General features: G+C 33.7%; 1 protein-coding gene across 1 annotated transcript in view; it reads left to right on the forward strand.

Annotated features, from left to right (window-relative positions):
- LOC118197399 (uncharacterized) overlaps window positions 1–16,581 on the forward strand; it is a 109,442-nt gene that overhangs the window by 68,113 nt on the left and 24,748 nt on the right. The window lies entirely within an intron of this gene.

The raw sequence follows: 16,581 nt of genomic DNA on the forward strand, positions 1-16,581 counted from the left end.
AACCAATGGTAGGGCTCTCAATGTGTTGTTTCGAATGATCTGGAGGTCTTGCATACCAAGACAGTGCAGTGCTACGAATATAGTGTGATCTAAAAATATAGTTGGGTTTAGTTGTCCTGGGGTTTTCTTTTCTCTCACCGAGGAATAAAGGTAGCGTATTTGGCAGAGGCTCTGGCTGAAAGGATTTTTTCATGTCCGGGTTGACATAAATTGCTTGGCAAAAGTCGTAATAAAAGAGGGTTAGTTTAATTGGAAAAGTGGACCATATTTCTGACAAAAATAAATGCCTTAGTGGCAATGAACTTCTAGAATGAATTCCGATTCAACTTCTTGGAGGAGAACTTGATATTTTAATTAAATATTTTGGTAAAGAAGGCATTTTAGGTTTGAATTTTCTTGCAAAAAATATCGTCGTCTGAACCCCAAAACTAGTTTTTCGAACTTGGAGAAACTCTCATTTAAGGTTTGGGTTCTGTATAACTGATTGCTGCTAAATGTGGTTTGTCCATAATAATTAGGGTAACATAGAAAAAAGAAAACTTAACGGTTTTACCTCAAGCTGATACATAAAATAAAATATTTTATTTTGCTTTATATATATACTGCTTTTTCAGTATTTTCCCTTAAACTCTAATAATTTAAGTTTTAAAAAATAGCTACGATTTTTTTTTAAAAAATACATTAAGAAAATAAATTACGATTGTAAACCTTAATTTTTGTGATGTACAAGGATGCACCATTTTAAAGGATCTCTTTTAAAGCAAAGAAAATGGTACTAAATTCTTGAACACTTGCGCCCTCGTGTGTTTTTCCTTAATCAGCTAACCAGACCAAATACAAAATACAGTTTATTGAGGCGAGATAGAAAAAATCATTATCATGTATCTTACATTATTTTCAACTTTATTATGACATCGTATTTATATGAAGTTCAAATTTATATAGGGCATCAAATGATGAATCATTGCATTGGATTGAAACTAATAATCTCTCTAAACGGATTCAAAACTTTAGTCACGTCTTCTGGGAATTTAATACTACAAAAAAAGAGAAGGTTAAGCAATCATAATTAAATACTTTAAAGATGCAAAAACTGCATGCTTAACAAAGGGATTAATTTAATATCAAATCCTAGTGAATGGGTTGGCTGCATAGCTTTTCTTCGTGATTTACCCCAAATGAGTAACCCAAATGCGAAACAGTTTCCCTTAGAATGTCTTCCGCGAAGGCATCTCGTTCTTTAGACAAACAGCACTTGTATGCTTTTCTTGCTTATATTAATTTAAACATGCATAATAAAAGGAAGAGCTCTTTCTTTACGGAAAATGCAAGAAAATGTTCTTGAAAAATGTGAAAATTTCACTTTAAAAATTAGTATACCTGTATCAACAAATTAGGAAGAGAACTGAAAAAAAAAATGTATTATTAAATCATATTATCAAGAACCAACTGATAAAAGAATTAACTTTTCAGAAAAATAATTTTTGTATAATAGAAATGAAAGAAAATGAGAGATATTTTAATCTCGCAACTGATATGGAGTTCCAAAAATTCAACGAGATTGATTATAATTTCCAGCTTTTCCATTCCATTTAGCATTTAATTTTTAAATTTAAAAATCCACGTGCTATAAATGCTCCAGATATTCTCTCAGAAAATCTAATTTTAAAAACCAGGCTTTTTATTAGAGGAAAAGTCATTAATTGTTGATTATCTGGAATTATTCTGAAAACGTTTATTTATGAACTGTTCATTACGTTTCTAGAAATGTTTTTCAGAAAGCGACAGTTACATAGACAGATTATTCTGTCATCCATGCTACAACTTGAGTTTTTTTTCATTGAAGCGTTTTTTCACCCAAGCGTTAAATTCCTGACAATTTGTGTCAGTTGGACAACTTTTTAGATATTCAGCTTCCCGTTATTTCATCATTTATTAAAAGGTGAGCATGCTTAACACAGTTCTCTATTATCTTTTCTGAGACGCGGTTCCAAGACTTAAATGTTACCTCAAATCAAAATCAAGATTCTGGGCAACTTTGTGGCCTTACTCGGCAACATGTCTCTCTCATTTGGTAATTTATATACTTCATATGAGACTTATCCAGAGACCTTATCCTTATATATTATCCAGCGATTTTATCTTTTATGTGGCGACATTACTTCAGTTAAAAATATTCCATCAGCTGTACTGTCGATGGCGAAAAGGAAAAGAAAGAATATCAAAAAAGTTTTTCTATCGTGTTTTGATTATATTAACTGATTATTGATCACAATAAGTAATGTATTTTCCTTGTTTTCACATACGAGTGATCAGGATTTCGGCAATTCGATTTCAATATCCGAATGGTAACATTATTGCGATTACATTAAAGGGCTGCTTACTGTATATCAATAATAATGGTCGCCAAAGCAAATCAGATCTTTTAAAGGTAATTCTAAAAAAAAAAAAAAAGGGCAGATTTTTCTCGTCTCTAATTTTTTTTAAAATATTACTATTACGTACATAGAACATAAATTAAATAATTAAGTAATATGTTGTTTCGTTAAATACAAGAAATATGAAATTACAAAAAATAGAGCAAGAATATTAATGCAATATATTGCACATTAAATATTTTCATTTAAAAATCATAAATTATTATGAGTATTTATCTTCTGACTGCATAAAAATAGCATTTAAAATATTATGAGAATTACGGCATGAGCTAATGCAGTTACTTTTGTTGAATATGAAAGTATAGCGACATATTCAATTTGATTGCCTATGGAGGCGTGCATTTACCTCCTTGCGTCTGGTTAAAAAATACCGAGGCATGGCTTTACAGAATACTATCTGCAAACATTGCAAAAAACTTCTGTTTATCAAAAGAATTTATAAATTTAGCAGACATAGTGATACGAATATGGCTTAAGAAATTCTGCCTTAAAATGCAGTTCTTAAAACGGTATCTGCTCCACTTCCGCTACGACGCTTCGCTACGACTAGCTGTTAAAGTTTACGACTAATTGCTAACAAAAAGAGGGGTATAATGATGTTAATAGTAGTATAACGACTAGCGTCGGCCTACCGTCGTAATAGATACCACTGCTAACGGCAGAAATAAGTCATAAATAAATTGCTACTATTAGCAATGGTATCTCTTACGACAGGTGACGGAGGACGGGTGCACCTGGTGTCTACCAGGGGTAAATAGGTGCATACGCTTCGTCTTCCTTCTCCAGCTTTTATTGAAGAATTTAGGTAAGTTACACGGCCATACAAATGAGATGATACTAGATGAGACATGTAGATTTTGCATAGAGTATCTCTGTATACGACAGCAGGCCTGACCCAAGTCATCCTACATACGGCATAAACAGCTCAACTGCTGAAGACATCATGCAGCTGTTTACATTAACCTTCATAGAACGCCATCCTGGAGCTATTTTCTAAAGGGATAATGCTAACTCCTGTATGCCTCGATATCTCTGGACTATCTACGAGCTATTAATATTATTCCTTGGCCAGCAAAGTTACCAGACATTTCGCCAAACGAACATATATTGGATCTGGTACGCTCCCAGATGCGGGCACTGCAAAATGTCTCAGATGTGGAGCAACAACTGAAGCATGCCTGGCAGAATCTATCTCAGGATGAAGCTGGAAATCTTTATCATTTCTTACCTCAACTTTAAGGGCATATATTGCCGCCAGACAAGGTTTTACCAGTTACTGATTTCTGCATTGAATGTTGAATTGCTAGATACTGATGGGTCCTCTGGTCTTGAGTTTTTAATCATTTCATTACTGTATATAAGCTATAGGGACATTTAATTTCAATAAAAACAGTCACGTTCTTCCTGATGCTTCTTTTTGAATTTCTTTTTGAAAAAAGTATGTATATTATGATAACTCATTACTTCTTATTTGACTTTAACAGTAAAAAAAAAAAAAAAAAATTAATTTTACTTCATAGTAGGGCAATCGGATCTTTCAGTTAAGAATGATAAGCTTTGGAAAGGAGTAGGAAACAGACGGTTTATGATGAATAGTAGAGTTACGATGAGACTTATGGGTAGTTAGGAAAGGTAGTTAAAATATCAAACGAAGTACGGGAGTTGCCCGATTGGAATTTCAATATTAATCTGAATGGCTGAATCAAATGAATTCATAATAGGTAAAGTATTTCTTAAATCCTCTTTTTTGCCATAAAAAAGCGCATTTGGAAGAAAGCATTCTTAGAAAGTATATCTTCTACTTTTCATTATAAGACTGAATTATAAACTTTGAACAAGATGAAACATTTAATATCAGGCTTCTTAGGCAGTAAATTTAATCTCGATTTGAAATACCAATTTTTATGATTTAAATTTTTTTTATTTGGAATTTGTTTTTGAATTTCTTTTCAATAATAAATTCTTTTTTAAGTATTTCGAGGTTCATTTATAAATTTTCAAAGAGGTTTGGTTTGTTAATGTATTAGTAAAATTATCTGTCTAAAGGAAGTGATGCCTTTGTGGAGATACTTTGAGCCAAGAAAAGTATCTTCCAGGGGGAAAAGTACTTTTCTATAGAGAATGTCATTCCTTATATATGTTTAATTTATAAGTGCTGCACAAGGACAAGCATATAAAACACCTCAGGTAAATTGGATGCATAATGATTTATAATTTCCTTTACCTGTAAACGTAGATACTGTAAATATTTATGTTTACAGTATCTACGCTTATGTAAATATTTATGTTTATTTATTTGTAATTTATGTTTTATACATTTGATAGTGTTATTTTGTTTTGTTTATATAGTGCTTTTTATATAACAAATTTTATAATGTATTCTTATTTAATCCTAACTTCTTGGCTGCTTTGTTTGTAAGCATTTATTTTATTATGCTGCAGAATTTGTAATTTTGAAAAGGCCAGTGTTTGAATTAAAAAGACAGCTCAATTAGTAGAAGACATATGGGCAGACACTTTCCTTCCGGGTCATTATAAGGATATTTGGAGCCAGGTTGACGACCTTTGTTTGGAGGTTTCTCTTCAACATAAAGACATTTGAGTTTCATACCTTGTTTTTGTCAGTTATAAGTTTTCGAAAAAACTACTTTTGAGCTCCAAAGCGATTTCTTTGAAGCTTCCATTTTCACATAAATATCACTGCATAAGACCATGAGTCAGTCAGTTGATTTATTCAGTTTAAAGTCATGCGACTCTTCAGAGTTCCTGTGTACTGTAGAGTATAAACAGAATTTACTACGGACTATGCCCTGATTTTTGTTATCTGCTATTTTTCTTGAAAATTGAGAGAATTTTTTTTTATCTCTGCTCTTCTCCTTGTGCTATTTATAACTGTTTATCTGTAAAATCTGTCTCTGTTATTCAACATAAACTAAATCAGATCCTACAATGAACCGGGCGCATATTTCACAAGTGCACATCTGTATAGCCACCGAAGGAGTGGCTTCTAGGATGGACCAATGAGTATCCAGTAATATTTCTGTCTTGTCACATGACTTTTCGCACGCTTTAATAGGGTTGAAAATATTTTCCCCCTCAATTTTCTGCGCAAAATAATTAAAGCATCGTCGATTTCTTCTGAAAATGTTCATTGCGAAAGTTAGATCAAATATAAGCAGTTGTGAAGATTTCACTACCCGGTTGGAAGAATTTGAAATAAATACATGTTCGATACTCAGCAAAAATATTCACGCGAAATATTACTTAATAAGTGATAAATAAGACGAAATAAATATGTGATATACATCTGAGCCCAAATGCCATCTTTACATAAAACTATCCATATGAGAAAAATATTTACACCAGTTATATATGTAAATAGAAGTCAGCACTTTTTATTGCAGTCTATATGAAAACGATGTTCTACAATAATAGCCAATGCATAATTTTTATTCAGAGTTTTATTCATTCATTCACTTCACTAATTTGCATTTAGTGTGTTAAATTTCACATTTAATAACTGCTCACTCTTAAATATACAGAATGAATTTATCTATTCACAACGAATATATTCAATTTATTCACATATAACTTTTAATTTTAAGAATGGATATAATCAGATCATACACAATATGTATTCTGAATCTTACACTTTCAAAACCAAAAGAATGCAAGCACTGAAATAAGAAAAAACTAGATTCATTGTAACACTTTCAGTCCTGCTCAGTTCAATAAAAAATAAATTTAAAAAAAAAAAAAAAAAAAAAAAAAAAAAAACTATACAGATGAATTCTCTTAATCCACATTTGTTAGTAAATGCATAATATCCGAGGATAATTGTAGGAGTAATTTTCTCGATGTAAAGAGCGATAATATGCCGTGAACATCAATCCAAATATCAATGAGTGATAAAAATTGCGAAAGTGAAATGTCAGCGATTAATTAAACTCATAAAACGAAAGCACTACGAGATTTTCTACTATTACGCAATACAATTATAACTGCGAAACAAATGCAAATTAAAACGTAAACAACAGACGCTCACATGCACGAAGATTCAGCGTCACAAGAGCAATAGAAGCTCATTGGTCCATTTTCGAAACCCCTCCCTGAGTGGCTACGCTGATGTGCACTTGTGAAATATGCGAACCTGGCGAATTCTCGCACAGGCGTGAATTAAACACCAGCACAGAAGAAAGGTGAAAGTAACCCTTTATTAATTCAAACTAATTAACAGAAAGGCATGGATTTCGTGCGTTACTAAGACACCGACCACTTGATGTGGAAACTAAAACGTAGAATATAATACAAGTCAACCTGAAATAAATAGTGAAAGAGCGCACTTAAGTTTACGCCTAAGAGGTGGACTCACAGGAATCTAACTAGCGTGACGGTGAAATAACAAAGAAACGCGCTCTTGGCTAGCAAAACACGCTCTGAATAAACTGAGATATTCACACTTTTAAATAGCACTTCGCTTATTTTTAAATTTACATCCTGGCGAGAGAATGTGAGGGGAAGTTGAGAAGTTTAGAAAAAGGTATCAACTGAAAGTAAATTTGTTATGCAAAATAAGGTAAACCCTACATATTTTGCTCCATGACCTATTATTTATTTCAATAAAATTTTGATATTTGCCTGTTCATCTGGCAAATTATGAAATACATGCATATCTAAATTCTGTTATAGCGTCTTATTTATTTTACAGTTTATAAATTTCTTTTTTGGTTCTCAAGAACTTAAGGAATAAAAATCCCTATTGAATAAACTGTTTCTTTTTTAACAGAAACTTAAAAACAAGTAAAAAATTATAATTAGATAAATATGGTTACAGCCACAAACCGAGCATCACTCAATCCCACGAAATTTCTCTGTTCGATATTGCTGTAAATTTTTGTGTTTATTTGTTTATAGTTTAGATTTTAAGTATTTTTATAGAGTGTATTGGCTTTATTTGCATATTTATTTTTACTGCATTTTATATAACAATTTTACTTCGCATTTTTAATCAAATCTGCGGTCTCTTATTGTGTTCGTAAATAATTATTTTGTGTTTTATGTTGTAAATCTTTTAATTCTAAATTAATAGACTTTAAAATTGTGAGTATAACTCAAAGCAGAACCTAAGATATAAGAAAGAACCCTCCTACTAGCTTTGGCAACAGACTACCAAAATTTGTATTACCTCTAAATTGCCAATCAAATTCTCTAAATTTCTCTTCAAACTACCAAATTAGAGTTATTTTGAAAAAACACCTTTTTGTAGTTCAGGTTGATGCAAATGATTAGCTTTTAAGGCATACGCACATCGGAATTAACAATAATGACATTTCGAAGCAATATAAAAGAGTAATCTGAAATGTTTATTTTCCATCTGGAAATCATACTTGGTTCTTGTTTTTTTTAGTCCAAAGGGATTTGAATCCCGAAGGACTATTAGTTTCGTTTTGGCATTTTGCGTCGGACTCATAAATGTCGGTTCACTTTTCAAACTGTTGCCACAAAATGTTAGAGTCCTGCATTATATTTGAAGAAATTAAATAATGAAAAATCTGTTAATGTATGTATATTTCTCGTATTGTGATAAAACAACGGTACATAGAGTCATCGAATTTTGAATAACGTAATCCTCCAACGAATATGAGCATGTGGAAGATCAAATTTGAAATTTGAAATTTGTTTTATGATCGATTTCCTATTTTTTAAAACTTTTTTAAAATTAGACGAATTTTTGATTAACAAACTCAAGGATTTCAAAGCGAGCAATGGCAACGTTGTGCAGAAAAAACATTTTTATCTCCAGCGCGTGAGTCTGTATCGGAAATTCTAAAGATATGCTCGTTTTAAAACTATTTTGCGATATTGCTGTTGCACTGGATCTTATGGTTTAAGTGCGAGGAACATGATATTTAATAAAGAAAGGTAACACACAAAATGTTAAAAAACGCCCCTTTGGACGTAATTTAAAATCTGAAACATTTCAGATTTTGTTTTTTCTTTTTGTGTGTGTTGGAGGTTATGTTATGCCTCATGTAAGAAGAACAAAATTATAGCAGCGCATCTCAAAATTCGATCGGTTGGGGAAGGATCGCGATCTACTGAGATTGCACATTATCATACCACAAAATTGCTGCTCACACTGGTCGAGATCCACTGACTGTTGTGGTAACTTGCAATCCAGAAGTTCCAAGAAAGCCACACAGAGCAATAAGAGAGATCTCAAAGGCTCCCACTCACCAATGTTAAAGATGGCAGAAGCATTCCTCATCGCTGTTTAATGTTGTACAGCCATATCATGTACTCTCGACCAGGAAGCTAAGAGTATTGAAACACATCACAGTATGACGATACGACGTTACAGATTGTCAGCAGGATGATAACTGCTTGACACTGCAATGCAGTGAAGCCACTAACGACTACAGAGAAGCCGATTGGATGGTCATCCAAAGTCTGTTCAATGACATGCTCAATTGTCTAACATATAAATCCTCTATCTGATATATTTGGCTGCGAATTGATTTCTGTATGCTATGTGTCAGAACTTAGCTAAACGTTTCTTTGGACTTAGATTTTTCTCTTCTCCTCCTGGTGGGGTCGTGGAATGTGAGTTTCTGGTCGCCCCGTCGCCTTGGATTGCGGGAGCGGGCCGGTTTTGCCGATAGGCGTGCGACTCCTTTGGAGCTCTTCTAGAGACTGGGACTTTAATCTATGTAAGACACAGTCTCTAGAGACCGCTAGGAAACGGAGTCCCTTTCTTCTGGCGATCTGTACGTTAGTGCTTCAAAATTACTTGCAGTTTTAATCATTTAGCCTTTCCATTGTAATTTTTTTTATAAAATAAATATGAATCCTCTGACTGCTTTCGTTCATTGTATAGCAGTTTTAAAGTCGAGTAATGTATGTGAAGTATGGATCCCGATCACTTTTTTTTAAACGAACAGAGTCATAAATAAATCTTTGGTTTTAATCACTATCAATGCTATTATTATTCCAAAAAAATAAGTACTATAATCATCAATTTTTTGTTTCAGCCAAAGAAATACTGCGATGATCAACAGATAATAATCAGCAGAATGTTATTGTTTCAGTTCCAATAAAGGAGCTTTTGTAAAAGCCGAAATAAAATAAAAGGCTCGTTAACCCTTGATATAGTCCTGATATTTCAATATAGAAATATCGATAAAGAGATAAATACCAAATACATTACATGTAAACGCTGTAAACAGCAAATGCCCCACCCCCTTATGTCACCAGACTGAAGATAAGGGTGTAAAATAAATCACCATGAAAAGTATTTAAATTTTTTATTTTTTCTCTTAAGGAGATATTATTGTTAACATTACTTGTTACCGATAACAAAAATAATGCATTAAATTTATCGCGAGTTTAGATTAAAACTCTTCACTGGTATCACTTTTGTTTTAAACTGAAAAAAAAAATGCAAACCCCCTTTTTTCGTCTACAAAAAATACAAGTAAGACACTCTTAGACAAATTCTCAAATATTGGTAAATTTCCAATACCATTTTGCATTTTATTTATTGTTCGATAAACTCAGCTACATCGTTTGCAGTGCAGATTTTTTATCCATCCCATTTGTTCCGCCCAAACATCTTGTAGGTATTATTTTGATTTTATCTTTTTTATTTTTCAAATTTTTTATTTTTCAAAATTAAAAATAACTACATCTTGTAGTTATTTTTAATTTTGAAACCCTTTTCTTTAAATTCTTGTTCTTCACTTACAACTTCCTGCCAGAATGCGATTTCAGTATCGCGTATTATGTTCAGAAAGTAGAACTAGAATTTAACGGGAAGTTAAGTCACTTCCGTAGAAGGGCTCAGAAGTTCTCAGTAAAGCGTGTTCAAGGACACATAAATTAACTACAAGCTTATAATCTAAATACTCATATATTCACAATCCTACTTTTCAACCATATGGGCTATTTGTCACAGTTTTTGTCTTATAGATTTACGTACATTGTATTAACCACAGATAGATCAACCATTTACAGTGCACAGTTTGATTTTCTTTGAGAACTTAAACTAGGTCTAAAACTCTTAACAGACATAGAGCGAATTATCGCTGTGTCTGAAGTTAAGGACAAGATCTTTGAAAAGTTTTTAAATAATCTCTTTTATTCAACAGAACTTAAAACATAAACGCAATTCTCGTGCTCACAGAAATGAACAACCACTTGTGGGAAGACATTTAAAGTAACATTCAAATTAAAATTAAAACGTAGGCTAGTAGTCAAACACTACGCAAGTAAATTTAAATCGAAGTTGGCTTCAAACTCTAACTGGCATAATAAATTAAATGTCGGTAGGCAAATAACGTCAAGCTTCGAACCTTTCCTGCATGATTGCAGGAATATAAACTTAAATACTCCCTAACCCGTTCATATTTCTGGGAAGAAATGGAAAGGAGAATTTATAATAAAAGCTGAAATTATAAATAACTGGTAAATACAAAATGTAGTAACCATATAACAACATGATATCTTATAACAACAAGTAACCTTATAACAACAAGTAACCTTATAACAACATGGTACCTTACTATAACAACAAGTAACCTTATAACAAGTTATACTTACTTCCACAAAATGACATACGGCACCTGCACTACACAATGAATGCGCGTTTGTACTGCTTGCATTCAACACCGTGGCAACTACAGGTTTATTATTGTTTCACCATTTCACATATGAAATGGCTGTCCTCAATCAAGCACACTTTAACCTGTGACCTTGAAACACTAATCAAATAAATAAGTTACCTAGACAACTGCTTTGATTACATTTCATTCCCCTAAACAGCATACATTAGATTCATCTGCTTACAGTTCATTCCTGTAATCCCGATACCAAGATTTTTTCTTGTTATTTTGATTTCATTTTCTATAAGTGCATTTATTCGGGAGCAATGGTATTCAAAATAATTCAGTGCCTTCGATTCCTGTTCAGCGCTAAAAGTCTTCGTTTCCTGGTCCAGTCAATCAACTCTATAAGACAGCTAAGGTGTCGAAGATTCTATGTACTGTTAACCTGGCTATTTGACAAAATGCAGCAGATTTCGATAAAACCCTTGTTTTTCCCCGTGTTCCGACATGGAAGAACGAGAATTTTGTTAAAGAAGAATCCTCCTGTGAATAAGTGTTTAATGCAAATAAGAAACTTTTTCTTGCAAATACAGTATGAAGATAAAAGATTAAACCTAACATTATTTGAGCTAAATGCCTTTTAACCTTACAAAACTGCTAAGGGATTTTCATTTGTATCTTATAATTCAAGAGCACTAAATGAATACAACAACCGTGAAATCAACTGAAAGTTCATTTGTTCTTCGGGCAGGAGGTCATAAAACATAACAATGTTTCTTGCGAGCTGTGAATACAACAATACTTAATATTCTTGGATTCTATGAGTTCGTGGATTAGCATATCGGCAATTTTGTCGCCAAATGGGAGATTTCGTGCCAAATCTAGCAACTCTACCTTTCCTTGCCACTTTCTGACAACCCTAAAACCTCTTTGCGGGGAAGCTAGCTTACCGCAGCTGGGCATTTTGCAACAATATGCACAAGGCAGGATTAAATTCGACTCTAATAACTGAACTCCAATACAAACAAGAATTTACCAATATAAATGCTATCAAAATGCCAGAACTCATGGAAACCGGTACATAAGAAACCGAACATTCAGCAAGCATTCAAAGCATGAGAATTAAGCTCTATTAGCTAAAACTACAAATATTCGTTTTCCCTAATAAAAGAAAGATTTCACATAAGAAATTAAAAATAAACTTTAAAAAGACGCAAAGGACTCTTTGTTGTAATGCGTATTGTCGAAAGCTATGAACACACCATTTTATTTCTCTTATTCTGAAGTTTTGAATCAGGAAAAACTGGGTAAATAGCTAAAGCAGGGTACATGTATTTATTTTAAATCTGCTTTTTTTCAACCAAGTAAGGAACAGTGGTATCAGGGAAAGCACACAGTCACAGCAGGCATCAAGAATAAGAGTTACTTGTGTAACTACGCAAATAGTACTTGATAGTTATTTTTTTGAGGAGAAGTTGGCTTCGAGGAGAATTTCTTTCAGGAAATGCTTTTTGCTTATACTACAAAGTCTTAAAAACACAGAAGCACGTATGCCCAACAGATAATGTTCCCTACAACAGAAACCGATGCTACTTTTTAGAATCATAAAAACACCAATGCTCAGTCCATAATGTTTCCTAGAATAGAAGTTGGTGAGAAACTGCTGCTTATCAAAAAACATAAACATATCATTACCCAGTGCATAATATCCCCTTGGTTAGAAACCGGTGCTAAAGTACTACTCATAAAAATTCATAAAGCACTAATGCCTGATCCTTAACGTAAACAGAAACCAGTGAAAAACTGCTGATGCTTTAATTGGGTCTGCCCGGGAGTTCACTGGGAGCAAACCCGGCATTCTGGCTAGGTCAATATTTAGACCGACTCGATTTCTGGAGAAAAAATTAACAGTCTTCACAGTGGCTAGAACCATCGTTTATTCGGTTGTAGACTCAGGCTCGGCAGGCACCATATAGTACTGTTCTGTATGCTCCTTGGTTATGGGGACGCTACTTGGTTAGATTTCGAAGGTGGTCCTTGGAGGTTTGGCATCCATTGGTCAACACTGGGGACGGTCGATGTCTAACATGCAAGTTTTTCGGTGGATTTGTTGCAGTCCATCAGTATTCTAAGCGTTACAAGACCCAGACTCTGTGAAACTGAAATTGCCCCCTTCTGGATGACCGGGTGGTTACGCCTCCTCGGATCGTCCTAAGGTTTAGGGCGATTAACCATATAAGGCAGCCTCGAGCTAGCCAGGTCTGGGTGCACCTTTCTCCTGTGTGCTGCTGTGCTGCCTTAATTGATCACTATAATGGTAAAATCACTAAGGAAGGGTAACACTTGAGGGAAAAAATGTAAAAGTCTATTTATCTTATGATGTTGCGTGGCCCCAACTTGTCAGCTACAGTAGTAGTGACTGCTATAAACTGTAAATTACACAAACTCGTAAGAAGGGTTTAAATCCCTTTTTATTTCACTTTAGAAATCACAGTTGCGTTCACTTGACGCTCACAAACTACGCCGACCCGGCGGTTTAACAAAATAGAAAAGTACAACTAAAAATAAATGACAGGATGAATAAATAACGAAATCACTATCTACAAGGCTCTATAATCGTAACTAACTTAACCGCGTTCTAAGATACAGCTGAGATTCAGCAAACTTTGATTAAGAAGTTGATTCAACGAACTGCCGAAATAGGCACACAGGCCGAAACACGCGGTTCTTAAAATACGAACCATGCGTTTTTTCTCTATCTTTTCCTTGGGGATGTTGCCCAGGGTGAATTGCAGGGAACGATCGATAGTACATCTACAAGGGGGTAATGTAATATGAGTGAAATACGATTTTTCTTTTCCTCACAGGAATTTGAACTTGGCCCTAACAATGCAGCAACCAACTCCATACAGAATAGGTAGGTAAATTTACAGTTCGAAAGTAAACGTTAAGTTTTTCTGTGATGATAACGTCTTACAACTAACTCATAAAATTTAGAAATTCAATTTCCAGCTGCAAAGTATTAATTTTATCTGAAGCGCTGGTGTTTATGTCTCATTCTTATTCATTTAAGAGCTTATTTTGCTTCAGGCTATAGTTGTATTCGAAATTATCTTACACATGAGTAAACTGCTAAAATAATTTACTCGCAACACTGCTTTTCTCCACAAATACTTGCGTTCTAGTCTGATAAAAGTGTTCTTTTTCCTCTTTGGCAACATACTGCCCAAGGAATTAATGTTTCAGAACACATAGTGACAAATTTGAGGAGACTGCTCGTTATGTTCCGACGATGACGACATAAATTAAAGTTATATTTTCTGTGTGTAAAGAACAACAGCAAGACGTAAACAAAACAATTGTTGCTGGTAATAAGACAAGTTTTTTTAGTTAAACAAAATACTTCTCTCACCTCCTACCCGAAAGAAACCACATTGTGGTAAGAAATCGTCACCCATGCAGAAATTTTCCCACGATTAACACGAAAAAAATTTGTAAGAATGAAAAATGTACACTTCGTAACTCATTCTGTTTACAGCAATTAGATTTGATTCATTGATGTTTTTCAGTCGTAAATTCCTAATTCCTACTTAAGGTATGTTATTGCTACATTTTGTAGTTTGCTGATAAGAAAGTAGCATGAAAGGTTTTTTCATGAGTCATTTTGTTCCATGTTAGTTTTGGTTTCTGTATTTAATATTTTTACTACTAACAGTTATTTCAAATAAACGATTGCACAAATATGGATGCTTAGAAAATTTGAACATAAAATTTGCAACAGATTTTTGAGTTAATGATGCCCATTTTCACAAAAAATAAATTAAAAATTTAGAAAATAATACTCTTTTTACGTCCTATTCAGAACGTTATGAAGCATAACATTCTAAAAAACAAACAATGCAAGTTGTCGAACGAAACTATAACTCGAGAGGACGTTAGTAGGCATCTTGCGTGTAGGCTGGACTGTATTTTCACAGCAATTGTTGTTATGAGTACATATAGTCTGTATGGGTAGATATATGGTTTCTTTAATTTATTTTAGCTTAGTTTACATTTAATTTTTATTATTATTATAAATATATATATATTTTCTTTTCTTTTCTGTTCCTATTGTTTTTCCCCCTAAATTTAAAGTCAAAGCAGTTATAGTCTTAACAAGCGAAGAGAATAAAGAAAGGACTGTAAAGTATTTCAATCTTCAGAAAAATAAAAACGAAAAATTAAATGCGTTTTAAATATTAATAATTAGAGAAAATATTCAAAATTATGTCACCGGTGACCCAAGGAGGGATAACAGGAACTTATATATTGATGATGACTGATGTGGGGAGGTTCCTTAAGCTATTATGAATTGTGTTTATTACTTTTTAATCGCTTAACTATAAGCAGCTATAACTGTTATATGAAAGAAAACATCTTAGGGCACAACTCTGGACAGTGATGTTTGCCAAGCCTGGGGGCAAGTAAATTCTCCGCATCTTATGTTAGGAGCATGGGAACATTTGCAAGTAGAATGAAGCTAGGGTAACAAATATAATAGTTCAAGTAATTAGAAAGAAGTTTCTGATGCCAAGAACGAAAAGATTCTCTATCGAACGTTATGTATATTGTACCAATCAAAGTTTAAGACACAATAACACGCCGAATATATAACGCTGATTTTTGTTGTTTGACTTCTGAATCAATCAAAGTTTACTCAGATCGAATTTCAGTACAACTCTACGCATGATCAAGCCGGTCCATCCGCCACGATTCGATCCCAGATCAAGCTGCCAATGTTCAGCAGCTGTACCGTTCAGCCGCTATTGGGCCCATAAATTAAAGAGTAGATTGCCTTTGCAGTTTTTAAATTGCTCATTTTATTAAGTAGTTATAATTTGAAAGAAAAATTAAAGATCTAATGTTTCGGCAAATGGCACCACTCTGGAAGCAGGCTGTTTCCCAGGCCCTATGAAACATAAATTTAAGACTCTTAAGTCTTATACAGGGTGATTCAGAATTCATCATCAATATTTGGTGGGGAGGTAGGGAATAGGAAAAGAAGGAGATTTGACAAAGGAATGCATGGGCGCATATGCCATGTAGTAGGGTAAAATGACCCAGTTCAATGACGGAAAGAACACGTAAAAAGGAAGTAGTAAGGAAAAAAACATTTATTATCTTACATGTAACCTTTCTTTGCATCGGTTTTACAGACTTACAAGAGGTGCTCGAATTGCTGACCATGTGCTAAAATGCATGACTCACAACAGCGTTGCATGGACAACCGGAACTTCTGGAATATGCCTGGCATTTACATACATATCTGCAAGTTTATTCCAGGTATACCTGTTCAAGTTACTTCTGCAAATTCACCTAGTCGGGACTGGCTGCACACTTGAATGCTAATTGCTTATGCTTATATTAGCCAAGCTGGGCTTAATAAGCTATATTGATCTAATCCCCTAAGGACAATCCAATCAGAGAGTCGACTATCAGCTAGTTCCCAGCCGGGAAATCGGAGCAGATAAGGAAAAGAGGGCCCATCGGCCACAGTGACA

This window comes from Stegodyphus dumicola, chromosome 8 (genome assembly GCF_044657685.1).
Source record: "Stegodyphus dumicola isolate Sdum_Otavi_A_Nest chromosome 8, ASM4465768v1".
NCBI classification, from domain to species: domain Eukaryota; kingdom Metazoa; phylum Arthropoda; class Arachnida; order Araneae; family Eresidae; genus Stegodyphus; species Stegodyphus dumicola.